We start from the raw sequence: 15,382 nt of genomic DNA on the forward strand, positions 1-15,382 counted from the left end.
GCAAGTCTCTGTGGCACAATTGGTTAGCGCGTTCAGCTGTTCATGATGGCAGGATAATCGGTCCTGGTTTGCTCCCCATAAACGTGGACTGGTATTGTATTGTATTACAGGCCCGGCCCTCCCTGTTCTAACCAGACTAACGCAAGGACCTTCAATATAAGCAGTTTGTCTCAAATGGGAAGGGAGAATCATTTCTCACTTTGTACATTAACTCCAAGGTGAGTTTGAAATGAGCTTGGTTTTGTTTTCTTTTATGACAAAAGGATGCCACAGAGAAAAATCTTCAAAGTTGGTCATTTCTGTTGTGAGAGAAGTCGACGAAGTCAGTTGGGACAGGGCAGAGTTTGTGCCACGATCTCATCCGAGTGGATTCTGTTTGTTTTTGGGTCCAGTCGTGGGGCCTGAACTCTGGGCCTGGGCGCTGTCCCTCAGCTCTTCAGCTCAAGGATAGTGCTCTTCCACCTGAGCCACAGTGCCACTTCGGGCCTTTTTCTTTTTGCTTATGTGGTGCTGAGGAATCGAACCCAGGGCCTCAGGCATGCAAGGCAAGCACTCTACCACTGAGCCACCTTCCCCTTCCCAACCTCCCCCCCCCCCCAGTGGATTCTTGCACAGAAGCAGAGCCAAATTAATCACAGCCCACTGTCTGCCAGTGCTGCCAAAGTCTCTTCAGTACCCCCCCCCCATTTACACACCCCTTCTCTCTGTCTCTCTGGTGTAACTGGGCTATTGCTGCCCTCCTGTCTTAGCTTTGAGGGAAGAAAAACAGAGGTGGTAGTGGACACACAGATTTCTGTTGCCCATTTTGGCTAAAACTACCAAAGTATTTTAAAAGTCCTCTACTAATTGTAATTATCATATGTTAATCAATCATATGCTAATCAATCATTCTATCCGGAAAGGACAGGGAAGACACACCTGTTTAACAACCCCCTGCCAAGCTGTGATCCAAAAGGAAGAAAATCCCCACGATTCTGTTCTTTGTCTTTCCTTCTTTTGTCCTCCTTCATGAATCTTAGTTTGGCTTTTACAGTATTTGGCGAAAACCTTCTGTTTGTGTGTTAGGTCTTGTACCATGGTAACTGAGCATGCCAAAACTGTCTTTACAGCAAAAGTTGCCATGTCTGTCTCTAAAACTTACCACCCCCCCCAAAAAAAAAAAATCCATCTGAGACACATGAGGAGAAACAGTGAACGTTAACACACTTTTCTGACATCTAAAAGCTATCCCCAAGGGGACTTACTCCTTTTCCTGGCAGCTCCATTCATTTTAATTTTCTTCTAGAAGGGAATCCCCGTGCATTTATTTCCTTGTGGGCCCTGCCTCTGGGCCCAGAGCATGGCAGGAGAGGGGAGAGGCGTGGCAGGGCCTTGACAGAAACCAGCTCTAGCCAGCCAGGGTGGATCCATCCCAAGTCTCCCTCACCTATCAGAGTTGAAAATCCCCATCACACTTGTTCTCCAGTCACACCCCAGCAGCTTTCATCTTCCTCCCTGGTGGTCTAGTGGCTAGGATTCGGCGCTTTCACCGCCGCGGCCCGGGTTCGATTCCCGGTCAGGGAAGACTTTTTACAACGTAGTTGATATGCTTCATTTCTACTCACCAGAAAGTGCAGAGCCTTCTTACACACAAATCACAATATTGGCTGTGGGATGCGCCCTTGCTCCACCAATCTGGGAGAGCTAATTCTGTTTCATCTGTACCACCAAGACTGGAAATCGCTACCCCTCCAGCTGTTTTCCCCTGACCCCATCTGTGCAGTGGCTCTTTTAAAAACAAGTGGGAAGGAAAACAAATAGGACACCCCTCCTCCCCAAGATGCTGATAGAGTAAGATGCTTGCTTCCCCTCCATCGGCCACTGGAGGCTCAAACTCATTTCTTCCTCGCTCCCCAAGGCCAGTTTTTGCTGGATCCAGCATACCTGACAGTATATTTCTTTGAATATATTAAAAACACCGTTCCAAAGACCACTAGCCTTAATCGCTTCTGTGGGCAAACTGGCAAGTGATTTCGTTGTGCAGCCCTGAGATTTAGATGTTACTTTCTATGCAAATGAAACAGCGATGAGGATCCATCTAACTCCAATCACCATGTCACAAATGAAGAATACAAACACATGCTGGCAAGGGGCATAGGTAGGGAAGGGGTCACCAGACCCAGGTGAGGCATAGTGAAGTTTTCCTTTAAATGTAGGCATTCTTCACTTAGGGTCCTTCGATCGCAGAATAAGGATTTCTGGACAAGATACAATGGTAAGAAAACGTGGCAGAGCTTTATTGAGTAGGCAAGCAGGCAGGCAGACAAGCATGCAGATGGACAGAAGGGCAGGGGTGTACTCTTACCGTGTGGGTATTCTTACCGTGTGGGTGTTCTCACTGTGTGGGTGTTCATAGTGTGGGTGTTCTCACTGTGTGGGTGCTCTTATTGTGTGAGAGGGAGATAGACACACAGCTCTTCCTCTCCTCAGGGTATTTACAAGGTAAAGGCAGGGGGTCTGACTTCAAGCTTGTATCTTTGCTCTAATGATTCCTGGTGCTACTTTCTGAGTTTCTGGGTGTTGGGAGTATATTTCCAGGTAAGAAGGTATCCTGCCATAAAACAGATCCTTATCATTGAAATAAAGAAGCTGCAAGTTTGGGGGAAGCATTTTTTTTTTCTCAGAAAGGCATACATCCTACCAAGCAAGTGTTAATTCTTGGGGTTAGGAACATACCCCTCAGGAAGGAATGCATCCTGTTGTCTGTCTTTGAAACAAAGATTGCACCTCTATGTTTCTACATACCATATTTCTGAGTTGCCTTCAGCAGGCCTCAGTTTCCTGTTTCAGAAGGACTGGTGAGAAAGTAAATAGTGCAACCAGTATGGAAATCAGTATGGAGGATCCTAAACTATAAAACTGTTTTACGACCCAGACATATCTCCAAACTATTCCAAGACAGGATAAAAAACAGTAGCTTAACTATGGAAAGAGCCTAGTTTCAGAGGGTAGGGAAATGGAAAAGGGAGCAGTGAGTGGGTGGATACAGTTGTCATACTCAATGTCTCTGTGTGAAATGGAAGTGGGAAATGTGGTTGATAGGGAGGGTGAGGAAGACAATGGTGGAAGGAATGAGTCTGAGCAAGATACATTGTCCACATAAAAGGACAAGTTAAGCTGGGTGCTGGTGGCTCATACCTGTAACCCTAACTACCCAGGAGGAGGCTGAGATTGGAGGATGGTAGTTCAAAGCCAGCTCAGGCAGGTAAGTCCATAAGACTGTTACCTCCAATAAGCTATCAGAAAAAAGCCAGAAGTAGCACTGTGGCTCAAGTAGTAGACTGCTAGCCTTGAGCAAAAGAAGTTCAGGAACAGAGTCTAGGCTGAGTTCAAGCCCCAGGATGGGCAAAATAAATAAATAAGTTAAATGTGAACCCTTTGTACAACCATTTGAAAATTAGAAAAAAAAATTTTTTTGCCAGTCCTGGGGCTTGAACTCAGGGCCTAGGCACTGTCCCTGAATTTCCTTTGCTCAAGACTAGCACTCTACCACTTGAGCCACCATACCACTTCTGGCCTTTTCTGTGTATGTGGTACTGAGGTATCAAACCCAGGGCTTCAGGCATGCTAGGCAAGCACTCTACCACTAAGCCACATTCTCAGCCCTGAACATTAGAAAATATTGAGTAAATAAACATTGCTTTGTTCATACTCATCTCTCCGTTTTTTTTCTTAGAAACTCTTACGGTGCTGCTTCAACACTGGTCATGTCCTCATTGTGTGCAGCAGTTAGTGTTAGATCAAATCACCCTGGAATCATCTCTCCATCTGAAAATTTTACTGGTAAGCTGCAAAAAAAAAAAAGGAAAAGAAAAAGAAGAAAGGGAAGGATGGAGGGGAAGAAGGAAGTCAGTTCAGAAAGTAGATGGATCCAAAAGGAAGAAATAACACACATTTCAAAAAGAGGATGGAGAACAAAAAAGAATGTTGCATAACAGAGTTGATGTTTACTGTGCTGGAATAAAACTAGATACATAATGTAACTTCACAGAAACGAAATTAGGAACCCGAGGCAGCTTTTCTAATCCTACACCTTCTATCTATTAAACTCCATCGTTTGAAGACCTGGGTCCAGAGCCAAACCCAGGATGAATCCTGCTGGGACCAAGCTGGGTTTACCTTGGAACCATGCTGAGACCCGCCACTGACTCCACCCGATGGGGAGAGGCCGGAGGGTGGGTGGACTGTCACTAAGTGGAACCCCCTTCCCCTCACATACACACCTTAAAGTGCGCGCAGGTGGGAGGAGGAGAGGGCAGGTACTGAGCAGTACGTCGGAAGGAGGGACAGGCACCTTCTGTGACGTCACACAGAAGGCGTGGCCTGCAGATGAGGCAACCCAGGGGCTGCTGGTCCGAGCCCCATCGCACCCACTCGTGGATTTCTGGTGTGGGGGAGAGAGCGGGAGAGCGTGCCTGGGAACGGAGGGTAGAAGCTTCTCGGAAAAGCTGGGAGAGCCCGGGAATGGGTTGAAGGCAGGTGACCATGTGTGAACAGTGTAAAGCACGTGAGGTTTAGGGGGAGTGGGAAGTCACCTTCTCATACTTACCTGGCAGGGGAAATGTCACGATCATGCAGGTGGCTTTCCCAGGGCGAGGAGTGCTCATTGCACTTGGGACACGCTGACCTCTGCGATTTCCTCACATGGAGGAAACTCGGCTGCATAATTTTTGAGTGGGGGACTGCGTGCGCGCTCTCCCCTGGCAAGAGGCGAATAATAGAGCTCATGGGTTAGATTTCTCAAGTGGTGTTTATTCTATCGTTTTTTAGATTGTTTATTTTGGCCGTGGGATTTCTGCCTGTGGCGTCTGTAATGACTAGTCCGCTCTTTTGTTGGCCGAGAGCTGGTTTTTATGTAAACTACACCCAAGTTAGGTATCCCGTATGTGGTTTTTACACCTAACTGTGGAACATCTTTCGAGACAACACTCTTGCTTTCAAGCTCATGCTTGGCGGTGGGCTGGGACCCATTCATCGGCTGCAGCGGTTCCAACAAAGTCAGCGGAGTAAAATCCCAATGAGTGCAACAAGGCACAAGCGCCCCACACCGAATCTAGGACGCAGTCGCTGGCGGGCGACCCCCATGGTTGCCCTTTCTGCAGTTGACAAATCACGTCCCCAGAAGATGCCAGGACAGCAGACACTTCTCTGGAGAAGATGCGGGAACCGCGAAGGACTTGCGGTGCCAGGCAAGGCAGTCAAGATGGGAATGACTCGGGGGAGAGAGAGAGATGTGGGGATCCAGAGCCCTCTCTGCCCTCGCTGCTTCCCTTCGTGCCCCCAAAGCGAGGATATGGACAAGCCCAGAAGCAAGACAAAATGGCATTTCCTCAAATCAAACAGGAAGGTCCTGAGATTTGAACTCGAACCGCTTGATTTGGAGTCCAGAGTGCTCACCATTACACCAAGGAACCCACGGGAATAGCTGGGGGAGGATTAGAAGCCCGTATGGATGTGTATGCGAGTTTCAACCCGTACACCCAGGGCATCGGATCTGCATCCGGGGATTTGGGAGAGCGTCCACCCTGCCCTCAGAGTCAGGGAGAGAATCCTTCTGCTTTTATACCTCCCCGACCTGAAGTGAAATTTCCCCAGACAACCGAGGTATCGGTTCGTGCCGACACGACGCAGCACAGGGAGCAGCTCCCCCCTCCCCCGGGGCCCCTTTATCATTGTTGCCGTGCAAGCGTCTGTGATCTTTAGCCGATCCGCCTTTTAGAGCAAGGGGTCAAAGGCTTCTCTTTCCTCCACTGTTCCCCTCACTTGGCTAGGCTGTGCCACCGCGCAAAGCTCCCAGGACTGCGCCTGCCACGCCGCTCAGGCCCCGCAGCTCTTCTCCCTCGAGGCGTCTGTGCGCTTTGGAAGCCCGACTTTCCCCCTTTCCTCTCTCCCCATCCCTCCTGCCCCAGGATCCGCTGCACCCCGGCCTCACTGAAGCGCGGGGACCTTCTGCAACCGGGTTCCCCGTGGCCTTCGATTTCCCCCTTCAACAAAGCTCTCTGGTCTCTTGAAAGTGCGAAGGGCGAGGCCGGATGGAGCCCCGTCCTCTTTGGCGCCCTCAAAGACCCTACCAGGATCTGGGAGAAAAGACGGAGACGCTTCGTCCAGAGCTTTTCCCCGAGCATCCACCGAGCCAATCCCGACCGCCGGGACCGCAGTACGAGTCTCGAGACGACGGCGAAGGGGGTGGCGGAGCAGGTAGGGTGGGAGCCCCAGATTGCCTGGGTGAAGGAGAAGCAGGGACTAGCGGAGCCCGCGGTGTCTCCACCACGCCAGCTTCCTAAGCGGCCCCGGCAGGGCCCAGGGCGCAGGCCTCAGTCCGCGCTCGCCGCTTCCGAATCCCCGCGGCTGGTGAACGCACGGGACACCCCAGCCTCCCCGGCCTCTCACGGGGCCGTGCAGCGCGCCCCAGGTCCCCAGACCGGTCAGGGCTCTGGAAACCGCGTCCGCCTGGGCTTGGTCTGTGCAGAGGCGGACTAAGACTTATCATCTGTCTCTGTGGCGCAATCGGTTAGCGCGTTCGGCTGTTAACCGAAAGGTTGGTGGTTCGAGCCCACCCAGGGACGCCCGCTTACTCTTTTACCTCTCCGTGTTCGTCCCCGTGCGCACGGCCGCGCTCCGCACACTCAGGACGGCTGGCACGCACGGCCCACGTCAGGGAAACACGGGGAGAGCGGCACCGCATGGGCGGGGCTGTGTTTTGCTTGGGCACCGGGGTTGAAAGGAAACTGCGGGCAGCGGAAGGTGTGCGGGGCGCAGGCCGGGTGCGCAGTGCCGGCACGGGGGGAGAGGGGTTCGCAGCCCGATGGAAGCCGCAACCAGCCAGGCCAGGCCGCTCCTCCTTTCCGACTTCAACGAGCCACGCACAGCGCCCTACATGGAAAGGCATCCCGCAGGATAAAGATGAACTCCCTGGTGGTCTAGTGGCTAGGATTCGGCGCTCTCACCGCCGCGGCCCGGGTTCGATTCCCGGTCAGGGAAGTCCTTTTACAACACACTCAGCTCCTTCCGCACTCGCACTTGGCACAAAACAGTCCGGTCCCTGGTGGAAATGACAATTCTCCACCTAAAATGCAAGGTCCCACCGAGATTTGAACTCGGATCGCTGGATTCAGAGTCCAGAATGCTCACCATTACACCATGGAACCCACAGGACGTCCTTTCAAGGTCGTACCCATCTGTGCGCCCCACGTGGCTGTCGGCGACCGAGAAACTCATCCGGCTCCGAAAACCGAGGGGCTTCCCCACCGACTTCAAGGCCCGGAGAGAATCTTCTGCTGCCCCCATGCTGGACCTCTGGTGCTGAGGCGACTCTGGTGTGGACGGCGAGCGCCGATGCTCCCACGCCGGCCAGGAGCCGCGATCGCCCGCGGGACACGCCGTTCCCGGGTTCCCCGAGGCCCCGCTCGCGGGGCTCCGCCCTGCGGCCGCTGACGTGTGAGGGGTCAGCCTGGGTGTCAGCCTAGGGGACACCCGGAGAGGTGACCCTGGGGGTCTGAGCCTGAGGGGTCAGCCTGGGGAGGTCACCCGAGGGGTCAGCCTGGGGGATCGCTCTGACAGGTCAGGACGAGGAGACTGCCACCTTCCCTTCGCATACACACGCGTGCTCATGTGCACATACACCTTGTGTGTGGGGGGGGGGGGACGGACAGCAGGCAGCACAAAGCAAGGTCCCTCCCTCGGCCTCCTGGCCTCAGAGTTCCTCAACGTCTGAATGTCCAGTTACAACACACGAGGCTTCTTTCCCGGAGGCTTTGCGAATTATCGGGGCTCTGTCAGTCAACACCCCCCCCCCCACACACACACCCTAAGCATAGCACGTGCATAAGTCTCCGTGGCGCAGAAACACTTTTGCTTTGTACACGGAAGGTCAGAGGTTCGAGCCCACCCGAGAGTACTACTAGCTGCCACGCGCGCCCGTCCTGTCCGGTCCATTTTTTCCCCACCACAAGTGAAAGGCCCACAGCGTCTATTCAGCGCGGCCGTCGGCCCGTCTCCGGCCCTGGACACGAGGACAGCTGTGGACAGGCGGGGAGCGCGGCCGTGTTTCCGGAGCGCGAGGTTGAAAGGAGAATCCACTGGGATGGCGGGGCCCGCGCAGGGCACAGGCCTCGGTGCGCGCTCGTGGCTTCCGAATCCCCGCGGCTGGCGAACGCACGACACATCCCGGCCTCCCCGGCCTGTCCCGGGGCCGTGCAGCGCGCCCCGAGGTCCCCCAGTCCTGGTCAGGGCCCCAGAAGCCGCGTCCACCTGGCCTTGGTCTGTGCAGATGCCAAGTGAGTCTTGCTGTCTGTCTCTGTGGCGCAATCGGTTAGCGCGTTCGGCTGTTAACTGAAAGGTTGGTGGTTCGAGCCCACCCAGGGACGCCCTCTCACTCTTTTACCTCTCGTGTTCGTCCCCGTGAGCACGGCCGCGCTCCGCACACTCAGGACGGCTGGCACGCACGGCCCACTGCAGGGAAACACAGGGAGAGCGGCACCGTCGGGCGGGGCTGTGTTTTGCTTGGGCACCGGGGTTGAAAGGAAACTGCGGCAGCGGAGGTGTGCAGATCGTCGGCCGGGAGCAGGGGCCTCTGTCGCTGCCGGGAGGAGGAAAGCGCGGTTCCCAGCCCGAAGGAGCCGCCACCAGCCCGGCCCAGCTGCGCATCCCTTCTGACCTCTGAGAACCCCCGCAAACCCACCCTACACAGAAAGGCACCATGCCGTCACCGTAGGAGCTCCCTGGTGGTCTAGTGGCTAGGATTCGGCGCTTTCACCGCCGCGGCCCGGGTTCGATTCCCGGTCAGGGAAGTCCTTTTACAACACACCAGCTCCTTCCACACTCGCACCCAGCACAAAGCCACAACCTCGGTACAGGCGTCCTCCCCGCGGCCTGCCACCCCCGGCAGCGCTGGCCCACGGCCCTCCCCCAGCCCCACCTCGGCGCCTGCCACCCGCAGCCCACGAAAAGTGGCCGTGGGGGTGGGGCCGAGGAGAGCAGCAGCCGCCAAGACAGCTGTCGCCAACTCCGCAGCTGTCCAAGCGGGGATCCCCGCTCCTCACCGTGGCGCCAGAGCCACTGTGTTCGTTTTTCATCAGTCGTGGGTCTTGGACTCACGCTGTGACGGAAGGGATCGGGAACGCACCGGACCTGGCTTTCTGCCTCGGTTCCTCTCCCCCCCCCCCCCCCCCCCCGGGCCCGCAGCGCAGGCGGTGCTGGGAGGCGGCATGGACCGGGCCGCAGGGGGCAGGGGGCGCACGCGGCCTCCAGCCCCCACAGCAACCCGGGTCCCGCCGAGTCACCCGCACAGGAAGCCGAGTCACAACCGCCGCCTATGAGACCCATGCTCTTTCCGGCCTGCCGGGCGCAGGGAGGCGGCGACAGGGCATCCCCGCCAGCTGGCGGAGCTCGGAGGGAAGGACGAGCAGCTGGACGGCAGTGGAGCCCGTGGCACGCCGTGATCATATAGTGGTCAGTACTCTGCGTTGTGGCACAGCAACCTCAGTTCGAATCCGAGTCCCAGCAGTCCGGTCTGGCTCCCCTGCTCTGCCCCCTTCTGCTTTGGAGACCAGGCTCCCCCTGCACCTCCCTGGGGAGGGCCCTGTGGCTCCCCTGTAATGGTCAGGCTTGCAGTGTCCACGCTGGGAGAACGATCGCTGTCCACATCACAGCAAGCTAAAAGAAGCCCAGGCTCCCTATTTCTCCCAAGAATCAACAGCCAGGTGAGACACCTTTCGGGAAGGAAGACCACTCCGCCTACCCCTCCCTGCAGGGAGTTTCTAGTGGCACAAACATCCCCAGCCTTTTCTCTGAAATGCTCCAATTTCTAATTCACCAGAAGAAGGTTTTGCTGGACACAGAGCAATTTCGCTGACAGTATCTTTCTTGGAGCATTTAAAGATTTCGTTGGTGCTATTCTGACAGTTTCTGAGGACAATAGGGTTAAAAGCCTCTTGTCTTGCTTTCAGCAATGTCTTCTTGTAAGAGGGAACTTTAAACGTGCTGTTTTGGGGGTCCTGTGAATTAACTCTAAGTCCCCCAACTTTGAATCTGGGCCTTGTGAGTTGTTTTCTGCTGTAGACCCTGTGTTTCCAGAAGGAAAGAGAAGATTCCCAAGAACCTCTGTGTGGAAGACAAACAGCCCCTCATACAGGCAGTGTCGTCTTCTGATCATCTTCATGCAAACAGCCAAAACCTCAGGAGACCCCCTTATTTCTGCCTGTTCAAGGAATTGAGAACTTCTCCAGAACTCCTCCAAGGACAAAGGCAGAGCTCGTGGTCCATCAGGGCCTGTGACCTGGAATTGTCTTTAACAGTGTCTTCATTTCTTACCCCTATCCTTGATTTTCCTTATTTAACCTGAAGCCAATGTACTCTGAAGGCTGGTGAAGATGTATGGATGCCTGCTATGTAATAAATCTTCCATTGCCCTCATCATGTCTCTTTAATTTGTAATGTGGGGGCCAGTGGCTAGACCTAACTTGGGGCTCCTGGACTTTGGAGCCTGGCATCTAAAATCCGTTTTATTATCAGGCCCTGGACAGCCACTAATAGCCACTCAGGCTCAGTACCCCTCCCATGCTGTGGGGAGTCTGCTGCTCTGCTTCCTTCCTTAAATAAATCTGCTCTGCTCCCTCCTCTTTGTCTTTTTTTTTTTTTTATTGTAAAGCTACTATACAGAGGGTTACAGTTACATGAGTGAGGTTATGAGTACACTTCCTCTTGAACATTGTTACCCCCTCCATTCCTCCTCTTTGTCTTTGAATTCATTCTTCAATTGCTACAAATCAAAGACCCAGACATCATTGGTTCCAGTCTCCAGGTTCATATAGAAGTGATGTCTTCTTGATTACCACATAATAAAGCCTAGTCTGTCTCCCTTTTGTCATGCTTTTTTATGTGCAGATAGGGGTGAAGGGCCCCCATCCTATTATATAATACTCCTGGAGTTTGGGCATTGGGTCTAAAACTTAAAATTGTTTTAGGAAAGTAGATGGAAGGGGAATACGGGAAAACGGGAGATGAGATTTATGGGGCACACTTATGCATATATGGAAATGTCACTAGAAAATCCCCCTTATAAAAACTAATGTATGCTAATATAAAGTGTTTCAAAAAAGACGTTTAAAATGTTTCCCAGAACCCAATATAAAGGGTGGGAGATGTGAGTGGTAGATGCAATTGTCTAGCAAAGGCAAAGAAGGCCCTGAGTTGAAACTGTGGTGCCAACCCAGCATAAAAAGATGAAATTGCTGGAAAGTAGATGAGTCTGAAAGGCAGAAATAGAAATGACACACATTCAGAAAAGAGGCTGATCTAAAAAAAGTTCACTTGTGTCAGGTAATGTTTAATGTGTTGGAATAAACAGACATCATCCCACAAAGATGGACAGAGTTACACAGAAGCTTTATCATCTTTTACCCATTAAACTCTATCATGTGGAAACGTGGTCCCATGCCTTAGCCAGACAGCAACAGGGTCCAGGACCAGCCACAGAATAAGAAACCTCCAGCTCGGGATGACCAGACCGGGACCCCAGGCACCATTGGAGGGACAACAGGCAGAGGGAGGGTGGACTGTCACTTCTAGGACCCCAAAGGCCATGGACTCACTGAACCCCGAGGGGTGGGAAAGAGGAACTAGCAGTCAAAGGGAGGGGCGACGTCAGCTGGAGGGAAGGGCACTCGCTATGACGACGGAGGGTGAGTCCTACGCAGATGAGAGGACAGTGGGTCTGCTGGTCGACCCTGCCTCACACACTTGGTGGATTTCCAGTGCTGTGGTGTCCGGTCTTTGTCCACCCCACAAAAGACAGATGGGTCTGAGGAAAGGTAAGTGCGCCCCTCACCTGTTCCCCAGCCTCCCTTAGCCCAGGAGATAATCAGACACAGGGGCTGGGAAGGTGGCTCAGTGGTAGAGCACTTGCCTTGCATGCCTGAGGCCCTGGGTTCGATTCCCCAGCACCACATAAGCAAAAAGAAAAAAGCCGGAAGTGGCACTGTGGCTCAAGTGGTAGAGCGCTAGCCTTGAGCTGAAGAGCTGAGGGACAGTGCCCAGGCCCAGAGATCAGGCCCCACGACTGGACCCCCCCCCCAAAAAAAGGAGATAATCAGACACAGTGGGGACTCAGATCAGGCCCCAGGACTGGACCCCCCCCAAAAAAAGGAGATAATCAGACACAGTGGGGACTCAAGTCAAGCAGGAACTTGTTTATTACCACACAGCAAGCCCTTTTAAAAGCAAAAGAGGAAAAGGAACCAACCAATCACTGTAAAGGTCACACCCTATCATGCACCTAAGCTTCCAGAAGCTGTTTACACACTGATTATAAACAAATGAGGCTCTGTCCACTCAACTCCCTCTCAGGGCCATCTTTGCTGCCCATGTGCCCCACAGATTCCCCCTTTTTATTTTTTGGGTCTGGTCATGGGGCCTGAACTCTGGGCCTGAGCGCTGTCCCTCAGCTCTTCAGCTCAAGTCTAGCGCTCTACCACTTGAGCCACAGCGCCACTTCGGCTTTTTTATTTTTTCTGCTTATGTGGTGCTGAGGAATCGAACCCAGGGCCTCATGCATGCAAGGCAAGCGCTCTACTGCTGAGCCACCTTCCCAGCCCCTCCCCCTTTTTATTTTAATGGCAGACCCACCTCCCAGTTTGTTATCCTTTTCCCCTCCTCTGTAGAGGTTATTTTAACAGGATTACATTGGTAAGAATAGCATTGGCCACGCAGGGGGTTCGAGGCAAGTCTGGGGGGTGAGATTTGCCAGACAAGGATAGGGAGGGCCCTTGTGCATGATCCAAGAGCCCATCCCAGTTACCTCACATCCCCACCTAGCACAGTAATAAACATCAGCCCCACCACAGTTAGAAATGTCCGAAGCTGGGGCTGGGAAGGTGGCTCAATGGCTCAGTGGTAAAGTGCTTGCCTTGAATGCATGAGACCCTGGGTTCGATTCCTTAACACCACATAAGCAGAAAAAGCTGGAAATGGTGCTGTGGCTCAAGTGGTAGGGCGCTAGCCTTGAGCTGAAGAACTCAGGGACAGTGCCCAGGCCCAGAGTTCAGGTCCCATGACTAGCAAAAAAAAAAAAGAAATGTCCAAAGCAGTTTGATTAATTCCTGAGCATATATGAAAGTCAGTATCTCATAAGTTCGTCCTCTTCAGAACATGGGAGCAGCCTGGGTATTGGGAATTCCACACATGCGCAACGGTGCATCCTCGTGGGCCCCCACACTCAGGCCGTTCTACTGTAGTCCAGAAAAACAAGGAAAATTTCAGTAGAAACAGAGTGCAGTAAAAACCAGATAATTTGGTTGAAAGTAAAACAAACTCTGCAGACATAGCAAAGCAATCCCAGGCACCAGGTGTCTTCAGCGAGCACAGGGGTCAAGATGACCTTTAAGCTTTACTGTTTAAAGAAGTGAACCGCCTGTCTTAGGTTGGGTGGATCACCTTGTCTGTCTTACCCGTCATTGGGAACTTCTTCAGAGCAAAGCTGAAGGCCCTGTCTTAGGTTGGTCAGACTGACACCACCTCTTACCCGTCTCTGGCTGCAGTTCCTCTCGGGGGAAATTCATTCACTTGGAGCTTAATCTTATGTAACTGGCTGGCTAAACTCATAAGAGTTTTGCAGTGCACATATAATGCAAGGAAGGCATAGAAAAACCATCAGCAAAAGCATTCCCAGGCCAAGCAATGTCATTAGCAGTCCTTTAACATTAGTCAGGGATGAGATAGCAGTGTTTGCCACTTCAGAGTCCAGAGGTGGGGCTTGTTCTAGAGGAGGTTTTACAGGAAGCATAACAAAAGGTGGTTGTTTAACAATAAGTATAATGCCGCTATAGAAGCAATTAGTAAAAGAACAATTAGAGCAGGTAACATTAAAAGAATTAGCTCCTAAAGAAATATTAAATGGTCCCTACACAATGTCATAGGATGGTGATCAAAATGAAGGTCAGGCCACCAGGTCAAAGGGACAGCTTCTCTTGTGGTGCTATTGATGATTTCTGCATTGCCAGCGCTGATCACTGCCCAGGTAGGACAGCCAACATCTGGAGTATCACCATCTGCAATTGTTAGAGAACACAAGAGCTTCTCAAAGGCTGGTTGCCCTTGGGGATGGTTAGTAGTTATCTTTTTAGCTTTCCCTCCTTTAAACACAAGCCTCAGCCACCATAGCCGTTTTCTTTTCTTGGTTAGTTTATCCTTGGGCATCCTCCTGTATAGAGGAAATGGGTAAAAACTTAAGGTTCCTGGCCGGGATCCAAATGGGGGCTATGAGAAAAACACATCCAAATCTCCTGCCTGTGGTAACTAGGGGGTCAGGTCCTCTCCATTGTTGTGTCAGGGGGTCCTTCCACCTGACTTTCACTTGAGGCTTAGGGTTTAGTTGTCCTCAGTGCTTCTGAAATCTAGATTCAGTTGCTCCTTTTGAAAAATTGAAAATGTTCTATAACTGTATATGGGGGCTAACTCCCCCTTTTTTTTTTTTTGTCGGTCGTGGGGCTTGAATTCTGGGCCTGGGCGCTGTCCCTCAGCTCTTCAGCTCAAGGCCAGCGCTCTACCACTTGAGCTACAGCGCCACTTCCGGTTTTCTGGTGGTTTATTGGAGATAGGAGTCTCACGGTCTCTCCTGCCCGGGCTGGCTTTGAACCGCAATCCTCAGATCTCAGCCTCCTGAATAGCTGAATTAGCCCGGCCTAACTCCCCCTTTTTGTTTTAATAATAATAATTGCTCCTTAAAACATCGATTTCTTTCTATAATTGCTTGGCCTTGGGGATTATAGGGAATTAAGCCTTTGTGCTGCTTCTTCCCAATCCAGGATATCATCATAGGATGCTCAATGGTCCGTAGTGACCATGGCATCCATTTGTCTTAGCATGTCTTGCCCTAGTAAATTGGCAGTGAGATTTTTTTGCCACTAAAGGGCATATCTTTCCCTGTTCTCCATCTAGGCTAGTCCATTTCATAAGGTGACCATCTTGCCCCCTACCCGCAATGTCAGGGGTCCAGGTACAAGCTTCCGGTATGAGAGCACTTCCTCCTTCCTGAGTATGGTTTGATCTGTCCCCGTGTCAATTAGGCAGTGAAACCGCTTCCTGCCTATGAAAATACTCATTTTAGGGCAGAGTCCTTCCACCAGGGGGACGGTCCAATGGGCCTGGGTCGTCCTGCCACGAGGCTGCCTGGGCCTCACAGCAGAGTGGGTTCCTCCTGGAGTTAACAGGGCTGGAGAATGCCCCTCCCCTAGTTTAAAGGCTTCCCATCTAAATCAAACTTGGATCGACAATCCTTTTTCCAATGGTATCCCTTCCTGCACCTGGGGCAGGACGTAGGGGGCGGTTTGACCCCCCCAGGCCGGTT

The 15,382-nt window shown here is 52.4% G+C and overlaps 7 non-coding genes across 7 annotated transcripts; 6 read left to right on the top strand and 1 right to left on the bottom strand.

Annotated features, from left to right (window-relative positions):
* Positions 1-1,491: 1,491 nt before the first annotated feature.
* Trnae-uuc lies at positions 1,492-1,563 on the top strand. Its single transcript has one exon. It is a non-coding gene; the product is annotated as a tRNA-Glu (tRNA).
* A 3,017-nt stretch (positions 1,564-4,580) lies between these two features.
* On the top strand, positions 4,581-4,742 carry LOC122113042. The gene has a single exon (XR_006148364.1). It is a non-coding gene; the product is annotated as a U1 spliceosomal RNA (small nuclear RNA).
* Positions 4,743-6,531: 1,789 nt separating this feature from the next.
* On the top strand, positions 6,532-6,605 carry Trnan-guu. The gene has a single exon. It is a non-coding gene; the product is annotated as a tRNA-Asn (tRNA).
* A 343-nt stretch (positions 6,606-6,948) lies between these two features.
* On the top strand, positions 6,949-7,020 carry Trnae-cuc. Its single transcript has one exon. It is a non-coding gene; the product is annotated as a tRNA-Glu (tRNA).
* A 95-nt stretch (positions 7,021-7,115) lies between these two features.
* Trnaq-cug lies at positions 7,116-7,187 on the bottom strand. The gene has a single exon. It is a non-coding gene; the product is annotated as a tRNA-Gln (tRNA).
* Positions 7,188-8,331: 1,144 nt separating this feature from the next.
* Trnan-guu lies at positions 8,332-8,405 on the top strand. Its single transcript has one exon. It is a non-coding gene; the product is annotated as a tRNA-Asn (tRNA).
* A 351-nt stretch (positions 8,406-8,756) lies between these two features.
* Trnae-uuc lies at positions 8,757-8,828 on the top strand. The gene has a single exon. It is a non-coding gene; the product is annotated as a tRNA-Glu (tRNA).
* The last annotated feature ends 6,554 nt before the right edge of the window (positions 8,829-15,382 follow it).

This window comes from Dipodomys spectabilis, unplaced genomic scaffold (assembly GCF_019054845.1).
Source record: "Dipodomys spectabilis isolate Male_0828 unplaced genomic scaffold, ASM1905484v1 ptg000002l, whole genome shotgun sequence".
NCBI classification, from domain to species: domain Eukaryota; kingdom Metazoa; phylum Chordata; class Mammalia; order Rodentia; family Heteromyidae; genus Dipodomys; species Dipodomys spectabilis.